Genomic DNA, 27780 nt, shown 5'->3' on the forward strand with positions numbered 1-27780 from the left:
CGACCTCCTCTCTCCCTCTCTCTCTCTCTCTCTCACACACACACACACACACACAAACACACACACACACACTTACTTTGCGGGCTGGGACTTCGCCGCGTGCCTCCCGGTGATCACGCGCACTTCTTCAGAGCGGGAACAAACATCCAGAGAAAACTGCTTCTGCACCGGGAGCGGTGGAGCGGAGGACCGGAGGAGGTGTTTGTCCGCTTTGAAAAATCCGCTGAAGACAAGTCCCTCACTCACCGTGTGCGCGTGAATCGATGAGATGCGTGCTTGATTGGATCTCCCTGCTTGCAATAATGTGCATGAGGAGGAGGAGGCTCGGGCTGCCGTTGAGCCTTGCTCCTTCTGCCCAGGAGCGCCTCCCTCTGCGCTCCTGCTAGAACAAGGAGCCGTGTCCGCGCGCAGGTGAGCTCCCTCAGGTGAGGCCACGGTGAGGAGGCGCGGAGCCGCTCGCGGACGAGAGCAAAGTTTGGAGGAGGAGGTTTTCCGGCGCTCGGATCTTCGCGCAGACCCGGTGAGTGTCCCGTGTGTGCCCGCGCGCTCTCCGCGGCTCGCGCTCCGAGTGTGTGTCGGACTGAGCGCGAGCTGCTGCTGCTCCGTTAGATCCGCCCCAGCATCTGTCCGTCTCTCCATTGGCGCATCCATCAGTGTCACACACACACACACACACACACACACACACACACACACACACACACACACACACACACACACACCACTCCCACTACGCGCACGCGCTGACTGACACGGTCCACTTTGGGAAATCAAAGCTGCGTTTCTTCTTCTGTGAATCAGAGAAACACGGAGCCACGCGGAGAGGACACACACACACACACGCACACACTCACTAAACACGCGCGTGTTTATGAGGGAAACAAAGTTTAACCCTCACGTGACCAAACTGAAAGCGAACAAACACATTTTTAGATTTTATTCAAAGATATTTCACATGTTTGAGAGTAATCTGATTACTCCGATCAGCTGTGTGTTTGTAGAAAGCGTAGCCTTAACACTTTTAAAGGTACTTTTAGTCTGCAAGTCAAACTGCGGCAGATGTGCACACAGATGTTAGCTGATTCTGTGCACTGTGTGTGTGTGTGAGATGTTGAAATCAAAGTAATTTTTTCAGATTGTTTTTCTTCTGATTTTAAAGTTTCTCAGCAGCTTCATTTAAATTTGGACTTTTATTTATTTTTAATTTGGTTTAAACTTTTTGTTTCACGTGAAAACATCAGCGCGCGCCAGCCGCCTGCCTGCTCCTCTCTCTACAACAACAAAAAAAAAAGAATAATATTAATTACATATTACAATAATACAAACAATCACAATAATTATTGTTATACTAAAATTATTCATAATATTAGTAATAATGTCAGTATAAAATAATTATAATTATTGATATAATAATAATTATTATTAGAATAATAGTTATTATTAAATATATTAATGATAATAATTATAACTATAATAATAATAATGATAATAATCATTACTATTGTTGTTGTGGAGGGGGGGGTGAGGACATGTATCGCGGCGGGTTCATCTGTGAGGAAACGTCAGATGTCCGCAGCCTTTTCTGCTGCGCGTGCACGTGACAGATTTATTCTGAAAAAATGCGGCATAAATGTGCGGAACATCCGCAGTTATTTGGAAAACAGGAAATGATTTTCAAAGTTAGAGACAGAAAAGTTTTTTAATGGTTTTTTAAGCATGCGGGGAAAACCGACACACACGCCTTACTGCGTGCGCGTGTGTGTACGGGTCGGATTTTACGCAGTTTTTGCGCAGATTCCAGTTTGTTCTTTTTTTAAAACAACGCAAAAACTCAGAAACCTGTCCGGGGTCACTGATGGAGGTGACGTTTTTATGGGTTTGTTTTGTTAATTCACGCGCGCGCGCGCGCACACACACACACACACACAGATTTGTGAGCTGGGTGAAAATGATACATGAATAAAAACAACGGACGAAAGTGTTCACGGAGCTCTGAGCTCACTTAAACTGACATCCAAAATCAAAACTCTCAGCAGTTTTTTAGTATTCACAGTTTAAAATGACTCAAACACAGTTTGTTGATATTTTTAAAGACTGAAAATAATTTTAATGTTCACACAGAAATCAAATTGATCAGTTTATTAATGATCTTCTAGTAAACTGATCAGTTTCTGGTAGATCCATTTGCAAACATTTTTCCAGTAAAATGGTTAAAAATCAGGAAACTTAAATTCAGCACAGATGGAATTTCTCTCGTTATCTGTTCCTAAAAATGAGACCAATAATCTCTGCAGGCCCCTCGCAGTCTGAGACCAGCTGCTTCATCCCACCGTCTCGGCCGCCGCCTCCAAAATAAAAGACAAAAAAAAGAAACCTGGCAAGCTTGTGCTTTTATTTTACAGAGAAGAGAAAAAAATCACATTTGCATGAAACCAAAACAGGACAGGCTCTCCACCTGAGAGCTCCCTAACTCCCACAGAAGGAGCTGAAGGGGCAGGTAGCCCCCCCCCCCCCCCCCCCCCCACACACACACACACACACACAGACACCCCCACCCACACTGTCCTCACTCCTCCTCTTCCTCTGTGGGTGAGTTGCGGAGCTAGCAGGGTTGAGGGGGCAAGTGCTGACCAGCCCTCTTTCTTTCTCTGTCTGCTGTTATTAGGTCACCACACACACACACACACACCCCTCTGCTCTCCTCTGGTCAGTGCTGCCACCAGGGAGTGGGGTAATTTAAGCCCTCCTTGATGCAGCCTATTCATCACTGTCCCGCGCTGCGCCTTCAAAATTAAAGTCTGATCTCCAACGTTCAACTGGAACCAGATAAAACCCGGCAGAGGTCACAGACGGAGGGCCGGGTAGGTCGCAAACCGAGCCGAGGCTCAGCGGGAACACAAAGTCGCCGCTCGAAGTTTTATCGTTGTCTTCATCGTCTTCATCGTCTTCATCATCTTTATGTTGGTTTGTTGGGGGGAGGGTGCAGGTCAGGCTGAAGCCTTCAGATGATTCCCCACAAATCCAAACTGTGAACTCGGCATTGAGAACAGAAAAAATGCTCCCCACGATCGGGGGAAGCATGCTCGAGCGGCGCTCAGAGAGGCTTTTTCTAACAGACCTGATCAGAAACAAACTGGGAACTTGTTAAACCCCTCGGCAGCTTTTAAAAGCTCCTCGCCGTTCCACATCTCAGCTTCACAACTGCTGCTGGGCGGAGGGTTCCTCCCCCAGGAACATGAATTTTTATGAATGCAAAGAAAAGTGATAAAAATGAGGCAGCAGGTCTTGAGGATGAAGCTGGGTGTCCCTCTCAGTCGTGGACAGGGGTCAGAGGTTACTGCTCGTGTCATATGGATCTGTGTTCCCGGGATTCTCTCCCTGCTCTAACTGGAAACCAGTCAGAAAAATACACCACCAGTCTCAGCCTCCTGCTTGCCAGACATATGAGAGAAAAACTGTATTTTCATATTAACAAATATTTAAAAGTGATATTGTTCGTTGTTTGTCTCTGGTTTATTGGTGGCAGAGGTGCATTTGTTTTTTTTTTCAAATTTTGACTTGTTTTTAAAAAAATCAAACTGGATAAACTGGACTCGATTGAAACTCAGAGAGGACGGGACGCGTTCATTCAGATTTCCTGTCGGCCGAGCAGAGACGCGTCCTTGCTTCAGAGCACGTTTCAGTCAGCTGTGCTGGGTTTTTTTCTGGCAGGACGGAGAATTAAAAATTTAGTGAAATGAGAATCTGCTCGCTGCACGAGGATCGTTAGAGGAGGAAAATCATCTGAAGCGTTTCTTTGTGTCCTTGCAGCCGCCGAGCCGTCACTCTGACTCCTCTAACGCTCACGCTAAAAGGTAAAAAAATGAAGCGACGTTAAAACATTTAACACACAAACACACACAATGGAGAACAGGCAGGAAAATGTGTGTTTTTACGGCAGTGCGGTGAGGATATTTTTGGCTGCAGGTATTTCTCAGGAAGTGTTTGTGTGTCTGATGACTTTGTTTTTATCAGCGTACAGTAAGACGGCGCACCGCTGAGTGACTCACTGCTTCCTCCTCACTGCGAGTGTGTGTTTTCTGTGGAAGTGTGTGTGTGTGCAGAAACCAGGCTGACAGCTGCAGCTCATTACAGGCACTATTACTGATGGGGACTGCTGGGGGAAATTCCTTCTTCCACAGAGCAAGCCACCCTGTTTACCACACACACACACACACACACACACACACACACACACACACACACACACACACACACACACACACACACACACACACACACACACATATTCATAAAGTGGAGCTTCAACATCTGTAAGCAAAACAAAAGGAAACAGAAACATTTCTGTTTCCTTTCACTGTGGAGTGGAACACTGAGAAAAACATTAAAACATGAATGGAGCTCCTGCAGGAGACGCGATCGCTGTCTCCGGGTACGAGCGGCCTCCTCGACACAGCGTCCGCACCAGTGCCGTGAGTGGGTGCGCACGTAAATACAGACACATCCACAGCCACGGGCGGAGCACTCTGAGAGGAGATGAGATCATCCACACACAGTCAGAGTATACAGTGTCCAGTGACGTTAATGAGAGGGCTGAGAGCCAGACGCACATGTGTTACAGTCATTAGGACAGACTTCAGGCCACTGCGCTCCATTACTGAGCCGCTTGCAAACATGGGGGGTTTCTCAAAGCCATGCTCAGGGACCACCGGGGCTCCATCACAGGCCTAAATGAACCCCCTGAGGTCTCAGTCGCCGTTAGACACAACACGACCAAAATCCGAAGACTAACCCGGATAATTCATTTTTATTATTAAATATATTCATTTTGCAAAACAGGAAATATTCACTCTGTCTCACATGCGTCAAAAAAAGCTCAGATGTTTGCTAAAACAGTTCAGGTCTTTCTCTAATTCTAATATATCAGGGTGATTTAGGCCACAGCACAAAAAAATCTGCCCAAAACCCTGGCTTTTGGTAATTTAATTACATGTAAAAGTACTGAGAAAAAATTTCCTTTGAATGAATCGTGGTAAAATAAATTTCCTTGACTAGTGTGCAGTCAGTTTATATCAAATAAACTTTAATGATTAATTACTGGAATAAATAAACTTTGATATTATATATTTCAGTTGCATTTTACTCACATGTTTACTGAGGGGTAAAAATATATAATAATTTTTTGAGTGAGTGTAACACAATAACTTACTCCAGCTTTCAGTAACCATTTGGTTTGGCTGGTTTTGTCCGCTCACTAAACAAGCAGATTATTTAAAAACCATTTACTGTTTCTCGTACACCTGTACACAGTCTTTCCATTTGCTGACCAGGTGGATGTTAGGAGTTCAATGCAGAGAGATTATTTTTCATACATGCGATGAAGAGATGTTCAGATACTGCAGCGTCCCTCCCTGATTAAACTTTTCCAGCTGAATGTTTCAATTTTCAATTTAATGAAAAACTCAAATACCCAGTGTGGCTGACAGGTGAAAGGAAATCTCTTCCTCCCAAACGCCTCCCATCAAACACTGTCTGCCTCTTAGATCTGATGTGGGTTAGCCATGTCTACGTCAAAATTTTTCTCGTTTCATTTTAAGTGTTTGAAAATGAAATGAGAAGAAGCATTCTTCCCTAAAACGTTCAGTGTCTGGGCAAACCACGAGACCAGGTTTAAGGTTTTAAAAACTGCTCTGAAAGATGTACATACATACATCGACCATCCATTGACTGTCCATCAACCATCCATCACTCGTCCATCGACCATCCATCAACCATCCATTGACCGTCCATCAACCATCTATTGAACATACATCGCCCATCCATTGACCATCCATCGAGCATCCATCAACCATCCATTGAACATCCATCAACCATCCATTGACCGTCCATCTACCATCTATTGAACATACATCATCCATCAACCATCCATCACTCATCCATCTATCTACCATCAACCGTCCATCTACCATTCATCAACTGTCCATCATCCATCAACCATCCATTGACCGTCCATCAACCATCTATTGAACATACATCGACCATCCATCGACTGTCCATCTACCATCTATCGACCATCCATTGACCAACTATCGAACATCCATTGACCAACTATCAAACATCCATTGACCATCCGCACACACTTAGATTTGATTCATTTTAAGGGCTTTAAAGGCAGACGTAAGATACTTATTTATTTTGAGTTTACATTCCTCAGTGCGTACAGGTTCAGTGTGGCTCAACCTACTCTGCTTGTTTCCTGCCCCTTGGACACTATTCCTCCCAGAGCTCTTCATGAGTTTCTACTGGTCATCTCCCCTGACTTCTCCGTTATCAGTCAGTCACGATCATCTGGGTGATCCGCTGGTTTAGATCATTACTAATTGCAGGTCCTTTTGCAAACTTCAACTCGTTTCTTAAATCCCAGAGAAAACTGTGGCCCATCAACTGCTTACAGCTGGTGCAGCCTTCGACAACACTGAGTGCACTATTCCCACTGTCATACTTAATATTCACCAGCCATCTCTAGGGATGGGTATTGTTTAGGTTTTATCTGATACCAGTGCCAAACCGGTACTTTTGAAATGGTGTCGGTGCTTAAATGGTGCTCGAACCGGTGCTTAAAGAATGGAGAACACAAACTTTGTCCAAAAACCTCTCATGTGTAGCTGTTTTTTTGTAAAAAGATAATAATGTTAGCCTTTTCTGCAGCTATAGGGGTTATATAGTATCACTCTTGGCTGGAAGCAGTGCTTAATCAATGGAAAAAACACAAACTTTGTCCAAAAACCTCTCATATTTAGCTTTTTTCCACTTTTTCTTTGGTCATTTTAGCCTTTTTGGCCAGGGTGAAGGGAGTATCTGCCATCAAACAAGAAGACAGCCGCATGTAGCTATGATGATGTTTGCTAGTTCACCTTACATGCATTAATGTAATAACGTGGTTAGCCTACTCAACGTAAATTACACACAAACAACATTAAGCTACTCACGCAGAGAGGAACGGCTGCTGCTGCATCATCATCCTCATCATTTCTGCTACACTGGCAGGGCTAGGGGCAAGGACTCTCCTCTTTGGGTTCTTGGGAGATGTTGCTAACTCCGGGTCCAATAACAGGCACCACAAGCGCAGTAGATGTGCACGGTGTGAGGTCTCGCAGCAAGCTATCACATACGGTGTATTTCTTGGCTTTTAAAAAAACGCTATGCGTCGCCAGGTGTTTCATCATATTCAAGGAGTTACCTCCTTTGCACAGTATCACCTTAAAGCACTTGTTGCTGCTGAGTTTGCATCTTTTGCTGTGAAGTACAGCCAGACTTTGACCGCTTCGCTTTGGGCATTTTTAATCTGTAGCTCTGCTCTAAAAGAACGTACGTACCTGGGCCCGCCTACTATCCTTGAAAAGGTAAAATGATTGGCTAGAATCCAAAGTGTATGACATCACTGGAAAAAAAAAGCACCGAAATAAAGCACCGAAATGTGCGCTGCTTTTCGGTCTGGTTACTACCGTTTATGTCAGAACCAGTGCCATAATGGCAACGGATACCGGTACCCATCCCTAGCCATCGCTAATATTAAGTATGATATAACGATCATCTCTGCACATATTGGGTGATACAAACAGATACAGAAGACCTAAGATACCACAGATTGCTTCATAAAGCATCTAACGACATAATGATGTCATCCAAATGTCATCTCTTTTTGTCCGGCACGTTTGGAAGCAGAATCATGGTCCGCATGCTTTGTTGTGCCAAGCACATCAGCTTTGACAGTATGAGCACTGTATTTATTTATTTGTTTATTCACATTATTACCTGCATTATGCAAAAAAGCAGAGGAATAGAAAAAGAAAAGGGGAGAAAAGACGAGGGTGGTTGAAGAGTTGAGGGTGAAGCCAACAGTCATGCTGGCCTCCACCAGCATGATGCTGCCCATCATGCTGGTGGAGGCCAGCATGACGGATAGCTCCGTAGGAAGCGTGGTGGCCCCATGATCGGAAGGTCGGGGGTTCGACTCCACTGAATGGCTACCCTGAGGTGCCCCTGAGCAGGGTACCGTCCCTACACACTGCTCCCCGGGCGCTGCATTGATGGCTGCCCACTGCTTCACTGGGTGAATGGGTTAAATGCAGAGGAACTATTTCCCTATGGGGACTAACACATACACACATTAGGGCTGCTCAATTAATCGAATTTTAATCACGGTTACAATCTGGGCTTTCAACGATCATTAAAAATGACAGAGCCGATTATTAGCCCCTCCCTCATGCTTTACTCTCGCGCTGCTTCGTGTGGCAAATCGAGCGCACCTCTCTGCATTTCGAACACGTGTCACAACAATTAAGAGCAGCGGTCCCCAATCCCCGGGCCTTGGACCGGTACCAGTCCGTGAGTCGTTTGGTATCGGGCCGCGAGAGTTGAGGCTCAGGTATGAAATGTCTGGTTTTCAGGGTTTTTATCGGTTTTCAGCGTTATTTTGTTATCGTTTTGATTGTTAAGTCGGTTTTCCTGGGTCTTTTCACCTGTGTTATGAACAAATCTTCTTTTTTACGGTACCGGTACTAGTTTTATTTTGTTGTATTTATCCGCGACACCTTAAAGGCCGGTCCGTGAAAATATTGTCGGGCATAAACCGGTCCGTGGCACAAAAAAGGTTGGAGACCGCTGATTAAGAGGACCCAAGGGAAGCTCGGAAAGTTAAGCAGAAGTTATTTGGAGAGGAGAGTGACTGCCGTTGGTTGAAAAGAGAGGTAAAAAAAAACTTCAGTGGTGTTGCACACTATTTTATATTATTTTTAAAAGTCATTATTCAATACATTGTTATTATTAACCCTTTAAAGCCGGTCAGAGCAGCACTCTCCGTTTTGTGTAACTATTTTTAAATCCCTGTAGAACCTGAACCGCGTAAGCTAGCGCAATATTTTTTTTGCATATGAAACTGGAGGAGTTGTACTTACATCTTATGCCATCAGCTTGTCCTAGGTCATGGTTTCCTTCCACATATAGCTTTGCAAAAATTGCATAAAAAGCGCTTGCATGAACAAAAACATAATATTCCAGAAACACGTTTTGCCGATCCGATCAGCTGTTCGTAACACTTCGCACATGTCCGCCATTTCCTGCCCGAAACCGGAAGTGACGTCATTTTCGCGGAAAATGTAGTTTTTTACTTGTAGGCCTTAAAAGCCTATACTGGTGCTTTTATAAGTCATGTTTGACTTTTCTCAATAGTTTCTGGGATGCTTAGAACTCAAATTGCACTGCTGGAAATAGTTTATTTTGATGCACCTACTGTTTTCTTTGCAAATTTGCATCATAGGATTGTTTTTTGTTTTTCCTGCAGTATATAAAAATTGCTGTATCTCCAAAATAAAACTATGAAGACACTCAAAATAAATTTCCTGTTGTTGTAAACTATTTTTTGCAACTTTTTTGTATTTAAAGTGTTGAGGGATAAACCTCTTAAATTTCTCCAAGTAGAGATATATGTAAAAAAAAAAACAAAACAATTTTTAATTTTTTTGTAGTTTATTGCACTTTTTTGCAATTAATGTAGTTACTATGGACTTAATGCATACATATTATTAAAATATGGGCTATAAAAGTTGTATTGATGTATAGCAACTTGAAATGCTCCCACAAATGGCACTACAACATGTAAAAAAATAATATAAGCTCTGGCGGACTTGTTTGTATAGTAGGTCCTAAAGGGTTAAATAAATATCATCAAATAATCGTCATCTCAATTTCAGTGAAAATAATCGTGATTATCATTTTTGCCATAATCGAGCAGCCCTAGTATGATGGATTATGTAGAAAAAGTAGAATTGGGCTGAAAGATCTATCGCTTTATCACCTATTCAGGTTGTAAATCGTGTTTTTAAAAAGTAACTAAGTAACTAAGTAATTAATTACTTTTGAAAATAAGTAATCATTAAAGTAACGGGATTACTTTTTGGGGAAGTAATCAGTAATTAGTTACTGATTACTTTTTTCAAGTAACTTGACCAACACTGCACAAGACACAATAAACAACAATGGGAACTTTAACACACGGGAACACCACTGACACACATGAACCTAATGACAGGGCAGGGGAAGGGAAACTAAATACAATGAACAAAGAACATACTGGATTCTTTCAAAGTAAAACAGGAAACATGGAGACGTAGACATGACACACAGGGGAACCTGATAAACCATGAACTAAACTGCAAACTAAACATGGCTGAATAACTAGATAACTGAAAAGAAACTGGAATACAGATGAAATAACAACACAACATGAAACTCAGAAACACTGGGTCGCATGACCCAGGAACATGACACCTGGCTACTCTTTGGGTCTCCGAAAGGACTGTGACAGTGACCTCTGACCTCTGTGCCGGTGGTCCGGGTCTGCCTGGAGATTTCCTCCATCTCAGTCCTGGTAAGCTGAAGTTCTTGTACTCAGCCCTCAGAGCTTCTCCAAGGAGGTCAGTCAGGACTGATCATCTGCGCAGAACCTCAGCATTATTTCTGACCAGCGTCTGAAATCTCACATCTCAAAGCTCATCCAGTCTTTTTTTCATATCATTCAAGAAACATCACAGAATTCTGGCCTTCATGGCATCGCCCCTCCTCTTTCTTCACCTCCCTGCACGATCGTGTCACACTGTTATTAATGACATAACAAGCTCTTCATGGACTTTGTATGTCATTAAACACCAGCGGGCCTCTCCGATCTTCTGATCAGGTCTCCTGACTGTCTCGCACTGTGGTTTTAAATCCAGAGGTGATCACACTTTCAGTCTGTAGCTCCTGATCCTTAGAGCAGCCTTCCTCACCCCATTCAGGTCGAATCTTTTAAACGACCTCTGAAAACCTATTCTTACATTAGCTTCTTAGCTTTTTGGCTCTTCTAATGTTTGTGTGTGTGTGTGCATGAGAATGTGTATTAGACCATGTGTGTTGTATGTTTGATTGTGTACGCTTAATTTTAATGTGTAATTTTTGTCAAACTGTGAAACACTTTGTAACAGTGCTGTACAAATACAGTTATTCTTATTATTACATTATGGCAGTTAAGGCACATACTGTGTGTGCACTCTGTGCTGTCGTGTAACTGTGGCATTAATCAGCCTCTTAAACTGGAACAGGCTGCTTTTATTAATTATGTTCAATGAGACGGTGGTGGTGCCACTCTCAGCCAGCCCTCCCTCCTCGTTTAGAGGCACCAGTCACTTCCTGAAGGGAAGACAGCATCATTACAGCATAATGAAAATGGAGTCCAGTGAAGTGCAGTACAGAGTTCAGAAGGGACTCGTGCTTTAAATCCAGAGGTGACTTTTCTTGTGTTTACAACTTGTGTAAATGGAGGAAAAATCACTGCTGTAAGCTGGGACTGTGTTCCCGCAGATCTGAGGCATATTAATGGCTTCGTTTTGACACAAATGTCAATATTATGAAGGAAACACTGATGATCTTTCAATATATGAATTTTGTAGAAATGTGTCTGAAAACCTGAAACACTGCAGAGCGCTCCGCTCCTAACACATCGGCGCTCCTCCCTCCACCTGACGGTGTTAGGTTCTGCTCTGTCTCTGAAGACAGCTGAGTGTGTTTAAGGTTTTTAAACCTTTTTTGTTCTGTATTTTTTACATGATCAGAATAAATTGGGGAAAAAACCCAGTTCTGGTTAAATTACCACTGGTTGCAATATAGCTCCCACAAAAGTTTTTTTTAAATTCAGTTTAATGCCACAAATTTGAAAAAGTCAAGATTGAAATCTACGACTGGAAACTATGAATACTGCTGAGCACAGCTGTGAGACACGGACTCATCACGGTGCCTCTGATAAATATCGACAGGTTTAAAGAGACCGAGTGAATCCAGCCTCACATTTATCAACAGCGTTTCTCAGCCAGTGAGAAAATCTTCTGCTGCACGTCAGCCTGCTGCCCCCCCCCCCCACACACACACACACTCTGAAGTGATACCCTGTCTCTGTGTTAAATGCAGGCACCCCGGGGTGCACCGGCCACACTTTCTCCTCAGTGACGGGCAGCTGGGGCCCTCGGGCCTCTGCGCTTTCTATCTGCTTTGACATCTACGTCGGTGTCACGGCTGCTCCACGCCTGCCTGAATTAGTGCTTTGGCGCTGGGGCTGAAACGGCCAGCGGTGTGCCCTGCCCCGGGGCCAGAAGACGAGAGGTCAATCTGCTCAAATGATTTTCCACTTCAGCACAGAGCAAGGACTCGTAGCTCTGGCACGTTCAGGAACGCGGAGGCTTCCGTACGCCGCCTGCTCCTCAAACGCTCAGAGGTTGAGTTTGATCTGCGCGGACAGACGGCGACGAAGCGCGGAGACGGCAGACATGTGCTGACCAGCAGATCGCCATCATCATGCCTCTGACCACGCTCAGTGATGTGCTGTGTGTGAGTGTGTGTGAGTGTGTGTGAGTGTGTGTGTGTGTGAGTGTGTGTGAGTGTGTGTGTGTCAGTGTGTGTGTGTGTCAGTGTGTGTGTGTGTCAGTGTGTGTATGTGTGTGTGTGTGTGTGTGTGTGTCAGTGTGTGTGTGTGTCAGTGTGTGTGTGTGTCAGTGTGTGTGTGTGTGTGTGTGTGTGTGTGTGTGTGTGTGTGTGTGTGTAGTCCAGAGGAGTTTGTAAAGGCTTTCTGTCTGAGGTGTCAGCCTCCCAGAGAGAGGATCAAGTGCTAAGCTGAGGACTCAGGAGCTCAGTGCCAGCTCTGTGCACGTGTCCGTCCAGTAGCGCGCGCACACACACACACACGGAGGCAGTGACACATCCCTTTATCTGTAACTCCGGTGACCACAAGTCTGACTGCAGTCACCCCGCAAAGCTAAATCCACTCACTCAAAGGCCAGATCAGTGTGTGTGTGTGTGTGTCGGGATGTTCAGAGCTTCTGCAGAGAGCAGAGCTTTTCTCCTGAGGGGGAAGTGCAAAGTTGAAAGGCCAAACACACTTGTGGGGGGTCAGCGAGCAGCCTGGCAAGCGGAACAGAAACCTCACAGTGTGTGTGTTTATATTTGCCACACACACACACACACACACACACACACACACACACACACACACACACACACACACACACACACACACACACACACACACAGCGTGGTATTACTGTTATATTACCATTAGAAAACATGATTTCTCTGTAAGGATGACACATCAGCTTGTGTGTTATAAATCAAACATCAGTGACGAGCTGATGTCTCCTTGGATCTAAAACTTTATTTTTCAGATACAAACTGGTTTTACGTATATGCTCACGGGAAATGTTGCAGAAAATTCTTCACTGTGACAAAACTGAAGCAATAATGAGCTGGTCCTGACGTTTCTGAACAACAAAAGGAACAAAGAGATTCTGGATCATCAGGTTTTCAGGAGGCAGTGGCACGCCGGTTCGGTCAAAGCTCAAGACGTCAGTTTGAGCTGTTCTACGTTTATTTGATACAAATACATGTTTGGGTGATAAAGGGGGCGTCTGCCTTTGAACACACGTTCTGCTTCCTTGTGTATGAAACACACCTTGCAGCAGCAACATGAATTTCATTCACACTCTGTAGGAACACAGCTGCTGCCCTGTTACACCTCGCTTTATGGCGCTGTAAAGGGAGGCGGTGCATGTCGAGGCGTCCGGCAAGCTACACGCCAGCGCGGAGAAAGGCGTTAAAAGCTGAAGCGTGTTTGTCTTTCTCGCAGTTCAACTACAGCACGAGGACCGCCCTGGCTTCTTCTTCTGTGGTGTGCACAGATTTGGGAGACCTCAGCTGGAGGTATGAGGGCACACACACGTGCAAACCTGTAAGGCCAGTGGACACGCTGCTGCTTGCTGAGTAGAATTTTCGCGCATCACGCACTACTCCACTTTCACATCAGACTCACACACACATCGTTAAATCTCTCAGTCTGAGTGAGTGTGTGTGTGTTTGGGTGGAGATGACAGCAGAGAGGAGGAAGTACACAGGAAGTACATTAGTTATCACTCCCCCGTCTTCTCCACCTTTTCACTTCTTATCACCAGCAGACGTTTCAGAGCCGACCGAGCCGCCGCTCTTCCCGCTCTCGCAGTTCTCTGCTCCACTTTCATGTCGTCGCTGCGATCCAGATGACACTTGGCAAGCCGCAGAAGCCGCAAGACAACTAGATGAAATATTTAAATGAAATATGGCAGGGGTATGAGAGGTGAAGAAAGGATGAGGAGTAAGTGATAGAAGAAAAAACGAGCCGAGGAACAATACTCCAAGTGTCAGGGATTTCTTTTCTTGGCTCGGAGAAGTGATGGGAAGTGCAGATGAATTGGCTTTGACCCGGGTGTAGCCTGAAGACACAGGTATAACTGTATGAGCTCACACTAATGTGTCCTGGAATGATCAGAGGATAGTCTGAACCCTTCAGCTTCAGGCAGCAGCACTGCAGTCCAGATGGACCGGATAACGGCTCTGACCCCGGGCTCGGTGCTTGTACGGAAGCTGGCGTGGCACCAAAGATGGGCGGGGCCTAAGTGCAGTCCTGTCATTGTGTCAACCTTAGTTTTATGAAACCAGACAAGTGAGGTGGAGATCTGCCAATCACAGGTAGCATCGCCCGAGGCCCGCCCCTGCTTGCTGCTCCTTTGTGACGCTACTTTGACACTTCCTGTTACGCCCCTCCCCCACTCCCCCTGAGACTGTAAATAGTATCATTTGTCTATAAAGTTGTTATTACACGTGCATCTCTGCATAACATTGTGTCCTTATTAACATTAAAGAAAACAAAAAACAAAGAATAACTTTATTAAGATTGTTTTTTAGTGGTCTGCCTCTCCCCACCGCAGGGAAAAGGGTAACACCACCTGGGTCTGGGTGCAGTTCCCCCCTCCAGGGGCAAGGGTACCTAGACCCGGTTTGTAGAGTACGCTTGGGGAGTGTGATTGTGTGTACAGCGTCTCTTTATGTCTGTCTCCACGTTGGTTGAGTGTGGAGTGAGTGCATATGAGAGCATGAGGGTGGGAATGGATGTTTGTGTCTGTGTGTGCCTGTATGTCTGTGTCTATATGTCAGGTTGGGTATCAGACGCCACCTCTCTGGGGACACCTCAGGCCCTCCAAGGTTTGGAGGCCTATCTCCACCCACCACCACTTCCCCTGCCGGTGGCGGACTCCCTCAGGTGTCGGTGTGTTGGTGGTTCTTTGTGTCTGGGGGTGGGCGTCCGGGTACACACCGGCTCACTCCTTGGCGGCCGCTTGTCGGGGCCTGGGGCCTGGGGCTCGATCGGGCCCCTTTGGAGGTGGGGTGCCCCCGGCCTCTCGGCCTGGGGCTCGGTCACTCAGGCACAGCTGGCGGCCGGCGGAGCTCACGGGCGCGTCACTGCAACTCCCCCTGACTTCTGCTCCGCGGCTGCTGAGTGACCCCTCATCTGGGACTCTCCTCAGCTCTTACTGGGACAGTGGCGCGGCTGCCCCTCTGTTGGTCTTCCTTGGTCTCTTGTGTTCTGGGGGCCTCTGGATGTCTGGAGTTTTGATCTCCTCCATACCTGCTTCATGCCCTGGAGGACGGGGCTGTGGCCCCCCCACACTCCCTAGCAGATCATTACATGGAGAAACCTTTGGAATGCAAGCATGCTGATCCACACAGGTATGCACACATGGGTATTCACAGACGCGGACTAAAGCTTTCTTGGCTGCTGCCTCAAAGCACACTGTGCGCTGTCTATCTTGCGTGCTGCACAATATCGTTTATTATTTAGTAACTATTGATATCTATGACTAGCTAGTTTATTGTGATGGTGCTTTGTTTTCTCTATTATTATGTTGCTCTTTGTTGTTTGCTGTCTCCTCTGTTTGTTTTTTTTGTTTGTTTTTTTTTTTTCTCCATACAGGTGACCCAGGAGTTCTTTTTTTTTTTCTCTCTCTTCCCCCCCCCTTCTCACCGTCTCTTCTCCCCTTTGGTTTTCTTTCTTTCTCTCCCCCTCTTTCTCTCATTCATTCCCCCTGTCCTATTTATTAAAAATAAATAAATAAATAAAAAATAAAAAAAATGACAAAGGATGAACTGAAGCTCTGCCATCACGTAATGTCGCATACTGCTGTTTCTGATGTCATTTAGAAGAAAAAAAAAAAAAAAAAAAAAAAAGATTGTTTTTTAGTCTGTAACAGATTTAAAGTGCATGTAGTAGTACTGCAACTCTCTAAAATACTACTACTACACTTAAAGAGCATCAGTTTGTCTGAAATCAAAAAAATAAATTCTTATTCACACTATAAACATTTTTTTGACTGACTTGATTCAGAAAAATAAAATTAAACAAAATTGAAATTGATCAGCAACATTAACTACTCAGCAGACGGCCTGGCCTCGTCTCCCGTTGCAGTCACAGTGAAGCCGAGCGCCACATACGCCTGGGTGGAGGTGCTACAGGAGAACCAAGGGGAGCGTTAAAAATCTGCTTGTTCCTCTGTAGCACACACGGGTCAAACAGCCTGACCTGAACCGTCACCGACCCCTTGTCGTCTCGAGGTGAGCGACTGCAGGCCGCAGCCCTCCTCTGCAGCTGTGTGTCTGTAGGCTGATTCAAACAGTCATACAGGAGGTCAGTTTTATTTTTCATATTAGTTATGTTTTTATGTCAAGTTGCACATTTACTCAGAGGACAGGATCAGGACCTGTGAGGGGTAACGTGATGATCTCACAATAAAAGTCCTTATTCTCTGAGCTGCAGTTTACATTCATCTGTTTCCCGCTGCTCTTCAACCGAGGCTGAAGGAGATCAGAAAAACAGTAATCTGATAATAATTCATAGTTGTTTATTAATCAGGAAGTGAAGCTGGACTGTGTTAGTGAGCGTGCCCTGAGCGCAGGAATAGTAAAAATCAAAAACAATAAAATGAAACCTCTTTACTGAAAACTGTGTGTGTGTGTTTTACACAGTTAAATATCTTCTTATTTTCTTAAAGCTGTGAAAATATTATAAACCAGGATCAAAGACAAAGCAGGAAAATCCCACCGTAAGTCAGCAGTGTGCCGCAGTCATGTGACCTCAGCTGCAGGTCTTCGTTACTGAGCTGATTTTGTCTCTCTGTGAGCAGGTGAGCGATAGAATGAAGCGTAATATCCAACAACGTGAAACAGATTCTTATCTGACTGCAGATCGAAGCTCATTCAACTTTATTCAACTTCACATGCAAATCAGAACAGCAGTCGCCTCAAGGTGCTTCATGTTGTAAGGTAAAGACAACAATAGAGAGAAACAAACAGACAGCCCCCTGTGAGCAAGCAACAGTGGGGAACGAAGAACTCCCTATTTAACATGAAGAACCCGCTGACAGAGGGAGGGGAGGGAGGGAGACGGAACAAAAAAAGGTTCAGTTACTGCAGAACAGCTGAAGCCACCTGACAGACACCACACCTGATCTCAGGTAACTTCAGCAGGAGGTACCAGAATAATCTGTGATGGATGGATCCAGACAGGTGTGCTGTGACTGAGGTGTCCGCCTTCAAATATTCAAGTTCATTATTCAGGAACCTTTAATCTGACTTCCACTCACTGTCCCAGTCTTCGTGGATGTTCTCAATGTCTGCGTACACAGTGACATCATCAAAGACAAACCAGCTGTTCTTCTTCTACTCGCTGATGTTCTGGAGTCCCTGCGTCTCAGAGTGACGTTTTCATAAATGTGCATGGGTGTAGTCATGAGAGCAGGAGAAGAAACCCTGCATGCAGTAGTCGCAGTTAAGTATTACTTCAAATAAACAGTGTGTTTCCCGGCGCTCGGCTCTGTGGACAAATGAAAGGAAGAAGGAACGCAGGGCTCTGATTGGCTGCAGATGTGAGCTCAACTCTGGCTTTCGTTAGCATCCCGCTGCCAGGAATATTTGCTTCAATTCAATAAATAGAGCTGTTAGGAGCAAAGCATTTCCTCATCACCATGTCGGGGTTTCAGAGCGGATGTTTCACGTCGGGTGTTTTCCCCTCAGCTGCACGCTTGCAGAAAACACTGGAGAACAGCTGCAGACTCACAGCTGCACATGTGGCTCCGACGAGGACTCGAGGCACAAATACTTTAGATTATTGTGAAGAGTCAGGTATTAAAGAAGGGCATAAAATGAAAAAGAAAAAGGCTCTTAACTATTTTAAATATTACTTTTACTCTGTATTAAAACATCTCAAAAGAGAAACAGTTTCCACCTCTGCAGGTACACCAGATAAAAAATGAGCTGCTTAATTTAAAAACAGACAAACATCCAGCTGTTCGTGCCAGTTTTGTAAACTAATTCTTTATTGAAAGGTAAAAAAAATTAGGATTGTTAGAGGAAAGCACCCCAGAGGGTCATTAACACCACCCAGAGGGTCACTGGCTGCCCTCTCCCCACGCTGTCTCAAAAGACACCGCACACCCAGCCACTCCCTGTTTGTACAGAGCAATCAGTGAAAGGACAAATACACTCAAACACAGCTTTTACTCAACTGCAAAAACACGTCTGAGTGCTGCTACAAAATACTGATCACTACGCCGCTCTTGAAATGATCTATGCACTGACCAAGGTTTGTGAATGTTTGTTTGTGCATGGGGCTCAGGCCATTGTCTAGGTATAGTATTCTTATTAGTACAGTATTTTATTTTGATTTTATTTAAATTTCATATTTTTATGCATGATGCACTGATCGGAGAACACTTTCAGTTTCGTTGTACCTGTGACAATGACAATAAAGACTAAACTCTATTAATTAATTAATTTAACCTGAGTGTGCATCAGCTCTGCGTAAAAATCACATTTCCTGTCCTGTATTTATATATCAGGTCTTTAAGGAGCTGGATGTTTGGTGAACAGGTGGAGTAACTGTCCTCCATCAGATCAGCGCTGCTCCTCCTTCTCCTCCTCCTCTGTGCCCTATCAAATCATTGCATGGAGATATCCCGGTGATCCAAGAGGGCCCGGTAGAAAGGTCATGGAGAGAGTCCGTAAAATGGATGAAGCCTAATGATTAGCTCAACCTTTACCTAATCAATAATCATTTATCCAACAATATCACCGGCAGCCATAGCCCCATTTGCCATTAACCTCGGCGCTGAGGAGAGGAGCAGTATTGTTTCCCGTGGCAGCTTTATGGTGCTCAGATGAGTGGTAGGCTCCTGTGCTATTAAAGGACTGCAGGTATTTTAGCGCAGCGCTGTCGTATAATCAGCCTTTGAATGATCCGAATGATTCAGCGCGTCGCCGCCGGGCACTTTTCACTCCAAACATTATGAGAAAGAAATATTAAAATACTTCTGTCAGTCTTTAAAGCTTTAAAAATGCATTTTGTTTCTTTGCTTCCAGAGAGAGAAACAATCACTTCTGTTCAGCTTTATTTGATCTTTTCACATTAAAATACTGTAGCATGAACACACACACACACAGTCTCCTCTGTGTCTCTCCATGATGCCATCTTCATCATAACCTCTCCCTCTTTATTGCCTTTAATGACTCCCTCTGTCTTTTCATTAATCGATTCTCGCTGACATGGTCTGAATTATTTTCCAATTACAGCAAATAAAAGAAACAGAGAATCCGCTGCGAACACATGCCTGCATGTATGTTTGCATCTGACTGGAGCTGCACACACACACACACACACACACACACACACACACACACACACACACACACACACACACACACACACACACACACGCACACACACACACACAGCAGGGGAAGCTATAAAGGTCAGAGGAAGCCAACAGCTCTCCTGAGTTGACACTCCTGGACGGTGTGTGCGTTACAGAGGTGCGGCAGTTACACATGAGCAGAACGCACCGACACACTCAACACGCATCCAGAACACAAGTCAAACACACACTGATGCAGAAAGTCTGCAGCAGTAGAAACGAGGAGTCTGTCTGCCGGTCCGAGCGACCTCCCGCAGGTCATTGATTTAATAGGTTTCAGCAACCAGGCGAGAGTGAACCGCCTCCTATTCTGTTCTTTAATCACATGACTCGAGCACACCATTCACACTTTTGCTTGAAAATGTGCACAAACTCGTAGTCTCAAAAAAAAATTTACCATGTGAAATGAAAAGAGAAAATGTTCCCAAAGAAGCCGATCTGAGCACTCGGCAACCGTCGCAGTAAAAACTCTGCTGACGAACATAAATCCCACCGGAGCAAAGGTCCTTAAGGTTAGACCGCACCTTTTACAACCTCTGTTTAGCAGAAGTGATGTAATGGTAGGATGGCCAAGATTTTATTTAATTAATAGTATTTACAGCTTTACAGAGCTCAGTTTGTTGGCGTGCCCCATACACTATACTGGTACACTAACACAGTACAAACTAAGTAATTTCAATTTAAGAGATGTGACCTTGCTTATTTTCAGACACATATGTGCATATATATGATAAAGATGGCAGAATACAGAAATACTGTAAACCATCAAAGTCTGCCAGAGCTTATTTTTTTGGAGCTTTTCAATTTGCTATGCATCAATACAACCTTTATGTCCCAGATTTTATTAATATATATATGTAAGTCCATTAGTAACTACATAAATGACTAAAAGTGCAATAAACCACAAAGGCACTGAAAATCTTATTTGTTTTGTTAACACATATTTTTTCTAGATACAGGAAATACTGAAGTGTATGAAAAAAGGTTGCACGAGATAGCATTAAATCAGAGATTTATTTTGAGCGTTTTTATATTTTCATTTTTTTGAGAAATACTCATTTTTATAAACTGTAGCAAAAATTAAAATTGGTATAACTGTGTACAATTTGAAAAAACAACAACAACTACATCAAAACTTGATGTAGTTGAGAGAGACTTGAGAGACTTCCAACTGCCCTCCAAGGTGCTCAGGAACTTTTACTCGTGCACCATAGAGAGCATCCTGGCGGGAAACATCTTAACCTGGTTCGGGAACAGCACCATGCAGGACAGACGAGCTCTACAGAGGGTTGTGCGGTCAGCTGAGCGCACCATCCGCTCCGAGCTCCCTGACCTGCACTCAATCTACAGCAGGCGGTGCTGGACCAAGGCCAGGAAGATGGTGAAGGACCTCAGCCATCCCAACAACAGACTGTTCTCTCTGCTGAGGTCAGGAAAGCGATTCCGCTCCCTGAAGACCAACACAGAGAGACTGAGGAGGAGCTTCTTCCCGCAGGCGATACGGTCTCTCAATCACACCACCACACAGTACTGACCCACACATACAGTTCTTACACACACACTGGACTTTCTGGACTTTGGTTTTGCACAACACTGGTCACTATATTCTTCATTTCCGGTTAATACTTGTACAGCTGCTGTTATTGTGTATATATTTATTTATATTTAGATTTCTTCATACATTCTTATATAGTTCTATATTGTGTATTTTGTTGTAGTTATTTTATTTTCAACTTTAATTTATATATTTTATCTTATTCTTCCCAGTTAAATTTACCCTTCATTCTAATTTGTGTTGTACAGTTATTTCATTTTTAACCTTAATTTATATTTTATTCCTTCCTAGTTAAATTTACCCTTTTTAATTTTTCATATTTATTTCCTATCTTATTCATAGCCTTTTCCTTTTTTGTTTTCTTTAGGTCACGAGCAGTTGTCCAAGCATTTCACTACATATCGTACTGTGTATGACTGTGTACGTGACAAATAAAATTTGAATTTGAATTTGAATTTGAAAACAAACAATTTCCAACAATACAATCTAAATTCTCAGTGTCTCAAAAACTGCTTCACAGAAAGTCAAAGGTGATTTTTCAACAGCACCAGTGGAGGTGTGACAGGCTTTGGAGGTCAATGAACGCAAACTCATTAGTGGAAGGAAACAGTGACTTGGGATTTATTGAACGGGTGATATGTAAGTGCGGCTCCTCCCATTTTGTGTGCAAAAAGGAATTATTATTCTAATGTATTTGGTTGCAATTCTACTGAAATTTAAAAATAGTTACACAGACGGGCGCTCCCATTGGCTATAAAGGCTTAAAACAACTAATACAAGAAATTCACAAAATGTCCCAATGTTCAGTGAGTCCGAGATCTCGGTTTGTGTCCTGTACATCACACAGCTACAATAATGTCAAAATCAACCCATTTAAGTTAAAAGAGGAAAGTATTTGTCTTCCCGACAGATGTGAAGCTTTTCAGTCAAATTTCATGACAGGGAGAAAAAATGAAACTCACAGTGTGAGCGCTGTCTGCCGGCCTCTTGGGCTAAAAGAGAAATATACACAAACAAGGCAGAGGGTAATTCAGTGCACATGATCATTAAAAAAAGGAGCAAAAAGAAGCCACATAAACACATTAACAAATGACCAAATATAATTTCATTACCAAATTACAAAATACAAAAATAACAGCACATAAGTAATTTTCCAGTTGGACGTAAATATTAGAATATGAATAGAATTTATACTATAATATAATATAATATAATAATATATATAATATAATATTTATATATTATAGGCTTTTATCTCAGCTGCTGCTTCATGCCGTTCACTGTCTGGTATCAGAATCAGAATCAGAATCAGAATACTTTATTGATCCCTGGGGGAAATTATTTTTTGTTACAGTGCTCCATTTTAAACCAACATTAAGACAAGACAGACAATACGCTAACTAAGAATAGTACAATATATACATATATATACATACATACATACATAAGTCACTTATAAATAAATAGTTGGAAAAGAAACATGTGTAGCTGTAGCAGCAAACAGTGTGTTAAGTGGATGCGTTGTACAGGGAGATGGCCACAGGCAGGAATGATTTCCTGTGTCGTTCAGTGGTGCTTTTCGGTAATCTCAGTCTCTCACTGAACGAGCTCCTGTGACTGACCAACATGTCATGGAGTGGGTGGGAGGTGTTATCCAACATTGTCTTTATCTTGGTATGGCACCGTCGTTAATAATCGTATTGATTCTTTTAGAAAGCTAAACATAAGAATCATTTATTCCTATTGCTATTTATAAATCATTCAACATTTAGCTGTCTTTTTCAGTCTGAATCTACTCGTTTCTCCGACTCATAGAGCAAAACTGGTGAACCTCTCTCATCAAACAACTGTAACTGGGATGGAGCAAATAATCCCAGATGTGTAGCTTCAGTTAGCACACAGCCCTTGCCTGTTTTCAACTGCCCTTAAAAGAAAACAAATTTTTTATGGTGTGTGTGTCGGGAGGGATGGGTGGCACGGGGTGCAATGCTCAGAGAAAGAAAGTTTGAATTTTTCAGATTACAATTTTTTTTACTTCAAAAATTCTTAGGTTTGAATATTTTTGTGCAAATTCATCGTTTTTTCTCTGTCGTTTTTAAACATTCTTCTTATTTTGTTTTGTTTTGTTTTACCTTCAACCGCCCAACATTGTAGTTTTGCACCTCTGAGAGTAAAGAAGCCACTTGGATGAGTGACAAAACATTTCCCCCACTGAATTTCCTTACCTGGATGATTGAGCGTGCATCAAGACGTCATGTGTCTGGCGTGTGTGTGCTTGGACGTCCTCCACTGTCACTGAGTGTGTTTTTATAAACCTGTCAAAGAGGGGGTGTGTATCTGTGTGTGACTGTGTGTATATATGTGTGTGTGTGTGTCCTGAGCCGTCCTGGCCTCTCCCCCGTCCCTCCTCGGAGGGAGGGGGTGATATACGGAGCTTTAATTGTCAGGTCTGGCCCCCACATTCCTCGTCTCCTCCATCCTCCAACACTGTGTCACTTTAACAACCACAAATTATCACTGCGATGGAGATCTCCGCCTCGCCGCGGCTCTGCGAGGATACAGAAACACTTCCTTCAATAAATTACACACACACACACACACACACGGTCATTACCTGCCTGCAGCCCTCTCCCGCTGCACTCGGCGCTCTGACTGACATTTTTATTGTGTCGCCTGAAGATGGGAGCAGATCTGACTAAAAGGGGCTGAAATGACTCCTCGCCATCATGCGACCGAGGTTATTGATCCTCACAGAGCTGAGGGGGAACGCTGATTGGCGGAAAGCGACCTAGGATCATTCCTCCAACAACATCTGACTTCATCTGATCAGAAGGAAGAGTTCTGTGAGGCTCTCTCAGTCGTTCTCCCTAAAACCAGAGACAATCAACTTTCTCTCTCCGCGTTCATGTTGTTCATTCTTATATCGGCACTAAACAGAAATAATTCCAGCCAGCCAATCGGATGCAGCCTAAGTGCTTCAGCATGGTGAGCAGAGCCGGGCTGATGCTCTCCAGCCGACGGGATGCCACGTAAGTGTTTCAGTCTGTCTTCAGAGAAGAGCCGTCCAGGTCCGGGCTGCTGCCTAATCAAACGCAGACCAGAAACAGCTCGGACTGATTTCCTACATCTTGACATGATATCCTGAATTAATTACCAGAACTTGAATAATATATAAAGGAAAAATAAATGTCCAACACTCAGGGCGAACACAGAGAGGCTTCAGAGCACACATTCTCCCCTGTGTGTGTGTGTGCGTGGCTGCATAACCTTCGCAGTGTGTTTCCACATTGTTCTCGTGTGTGTTCAGGATTCACACCGAAGGCAGCTTCACACACAAACTGTGACAGAGTTTATTCAGGATGTATCCAGTCGGAATAATTAACCCCAGTCTGATTTCTATGGAAGTTTATCAGCTCGGAGGCGCCCCCTGTCCCACAGCTGGGGGAGGGGGAGTAAATGCTGTCTCTGTTTCAGACAATAAACTTCATAAAGTGTACTGTAATGGAGGCAGAACAAGCACTCCTTTGTGTTTTAGCCTCACAGAGGATCAGTGTTACACATTTTGTTCATGTTGCTCATTGGTTTATGGCTGTCTCCTCTATGAGGGTTTCTGTTTTCATAAATTTATAAAAAAAAATAGATATTTTTTAAAAAAACTGTTGTCAAACAAAAACAAAGAAAAACTTTTTATCACCTTTGTCAGCAAAGGCCTGGATTTTAATCATTTAGCAGTATTTAGTTTCACAGAGCTCAGTTTGTTGGCGTGCTCCATACACCACACAGGCACACTAACACTAACGGTTTAAATTACAAATCAAATAAATTCAACTTAAGAAGGGTTCACTGACCTCTTTAGTTTGCTTTACTCATTCTCATTAGACAGACTTATGGTGAAAGAGAAAATATATGCAAACACGGCAGATGGTCATTCAGTACACCTGGAATACATCAGCAGGAGATGTTTCAAATCTTTTTTGACCTCCACAATCACTAAACACAACATAGCACACATCCTTTGAAACCCTGCTTGTCGGTTACAAAGAAACTGCTTCGTAAAAACAAAAATCTCTTTGTTTTTAGGAGAATATATTCTCCTCTTATTCAGATAAGACAGCAAAGATAAATGAGCTGACTCAATTCCGTTGGTTGCGATTTTAGCCCATTTTTGGGAGTGCTTCAGCAGCTTAGATTCATTTTCAGCACCCCCAAAATGAATCTATGCACCCCCAAAGATTTCCTACGTTTTTTTGACAATATTTGCTGTTTGTGTGACACACTACTAAAGATATAAAAAGCATACAGTACTGTACTTGTTTGAGACGTAACATTTTAACAACAAAAGTATAGATAACCCCCCTCCCAAAATGGTTTGTTCCAGCTCTCCTCTCCCCTGCTCTGGCTCTAGCACCGTTGCTGCCATGGTGGCTGAGACGCAGCAGAGCGGAGGTGTAAGTGCCTGGCTTAAAACAGGACATATTAGCTGCATTTAACCTTCAGTTACTCTTTATAGTTAGGTAGGAGTCAGAACATGTTTCTTTTTAGCTGAAAAACATTACACTAGGTAACCTGCAGTGTTGAAAATGTGTTTTCCAACATTGTTTGCTACCCTACAATCCGTCCTGCTCTGTGGTAAATTCAGCGACATTTGACTGTCCTGTTGCTCCCATTGAAATGTATACAGCCTGTTTAAAATCTAAAACTTTAAATTGTCCGCAGCCTGCTGTTGTTACCACTGTCCTGTTTGAAATGAATACTAACTGACTGAATGCCCATTAACCTTATAACTCCTGTTGTGTGTGTGTGTGTGTGTGTGTGTGTGTGTGTGTGTGTGTGTGTGTGTGTGTGTGTGTACAGAGAGACAGCCAGGTTCATAATGGATATAAGGGCGTTTTTTCAAAAAAGGAGCCACATTCAGGTAAGAGTGTAAAATCAAATGATCCGTCAATCAAGAATAATGTTGGATCAGTGTTTCAATATTTATATCTTTTATTAGATGTTCATGTGGTTTGGTTATTTTCCTTTTGACTGAAAGTACACTGAGAGAGGATTTTTTGTTATTGATCTTAATAGTATTTTTTCATATTAATGTAATTTTTCATCTAATTGAATCTATTTGTGTATGATTGTCAGTCCAAAGGGGGAGAGAGGAAAGAGGGAACGTGAGGAGAAAGTACAAGGTCAGGAAGAACCAGGTAAGCAAACAGACAGGGAGCAGTGACAGGCACAACAGAAACTGTTAAACTGACAAAGAGAAAAACCTGATTTTACTCACAGTCTGGAAGTTGTGTTCTCCCTATATTAAAGCTGCTAAACAGAATCTGCTAAACAAACTGGGTTGAAACCTTTTTGACCCTCTTTAACAACATTCCAACATAACATTATCATTGATCGGGGAGATTAAAATTAATGATATATTTTAATGGGGTTCAGCCACAGCTCTACTAAAACCTCAGCCAGTAACAGGTCGGCCAACTTTTGGACCGTCCAGTTGTCTGTATGACTGCTGCAGTACGTGCATCACATGTGCTCACTATCAGAAAGAGCCAAACAGCCCTGGTGGAGTGAGGAGCTGTAAAGAGAAGCAGATGCACTGTTTCTAAAAATTTTTAAGCTTGTTTCAAAGATTCTGTACTGCAGCTTTAAATGTTTTCCAAAAGCACACACACACTTATCAGTGTTTCTCAAACTTTTTACAGTGTGGACCAGCTGAGAAAAATGTCAAGCTCTCCTAAGGACCACCATGAAAGCATGAAACTCATAAATCTTACAACACAAAATTAGTTTCTGCAGTAAAGATGTTTTCATGCATGGTATACATTCTACCACAGGCAAAGTTGCCTCCATTTTTACATTTTTAAAAAAATATTTTGTAATAATTTATTTGTAATAATTTATTCTGTTTTGGAGTGTTTTTTATGCATCTGTATTATATTAAACACACACATTCAAAGTGAATCTCTGTCCAAAAAATGCACTCAGTTTACTTTTTACTCACTATGAGCATCATTCATTATTAGTAATTCAGGTTAGGATATGTATTTTTTTATTCCAATCCATTCTTCTCTTGCAGCATTTAAATAAACTTTATTTATTTGATGGTTTTGTTACAGACTTTTCAAAAAAGTGTTTTTCTTTTCTTTCACAAATGTGGGGATTAAATGGTGTTAAAATGTACAAAAGAGTGATGTCATGTTTTGTGACAAGGACCCAGGCACAGAGAGACTTGATGAATTTAAGAATCTTTTGATTTAATAAAGAAATTTGCAGACTTGCACAGAGATGGTAAAATTATAATGACTGATAACGGAGACGAAGAGGACAGGGAGGAACAGGGGTTTAAATGCACCAAAGTGACAGTCAGAGAGAACTCGGGACATTGCCACCCTGGGGTGCACTGACAGAGGCGAGGCTGCCGGACACTGGCGCCACCGGGCCCTCTGACCACCACCAGCAGGCAACAGGTGAAGTGTCTTGCCCAAGGACACAACGACTGAGACTGTCCGAGCCGGGGCTCAAACCAGCAACCTTCCGATTACAAGACGAACTCCCAACTCTTGAGCCACGATCGCCCCCAATGCTCAGGGAAAC

At 43.3% G+C, this 27780-nt stretch overlaps 1 protein-coding gene and 1 long non-coding RNA gene across 2 annotated transcripts in view; one reads left to right on the top strand and one right to left on the bottom strand.

The window, feature by feature from the left end:
- The window catches only part of tshz3b (teashirt zinc finger homeobox 3b), a 30230-nt gene extending 30015 nt beyond the window's left edge, over positions 1–215 (bottom strand). Inside the window, exon 1 of the mRNA XM_026177580.2 lies at positions 77–215. The gene's annotated coding sequence lies outside the window, so the exon portion shown is untranslated. The remainder of the gene's footprint in view (positions 1–76) is intronic.
- Positions 80–27371, top strand: LOC145428651 (uncharacterized). The gene is made up of 4 exons (XR_013908967.1): positions 80–520; positions 26047–26107; positions 26323–26384; positions 26889–27371. It is a non-coding gene; the product is annotated as an uncharacterized LOC145428651 (long non-coding RNA).
- Positions 27372–27780: the final 409 nt, after the last annotated feature.

This window comes from Astatotilapia calliptera, chromosome 1, assembly GCF_964374335.1.
Source record: "Astatotilapia calliptera chromosome 1, fAstCal68.1, whole genome shotgun sequence".
In the NCBI taxonomy this organism is placed as follows: Eukaryota; Metazoa; Chordata; class Actinopteri; order Cichliformes; family Cichlidae; genus Astatotilapia; species Astatotilapia calliptera.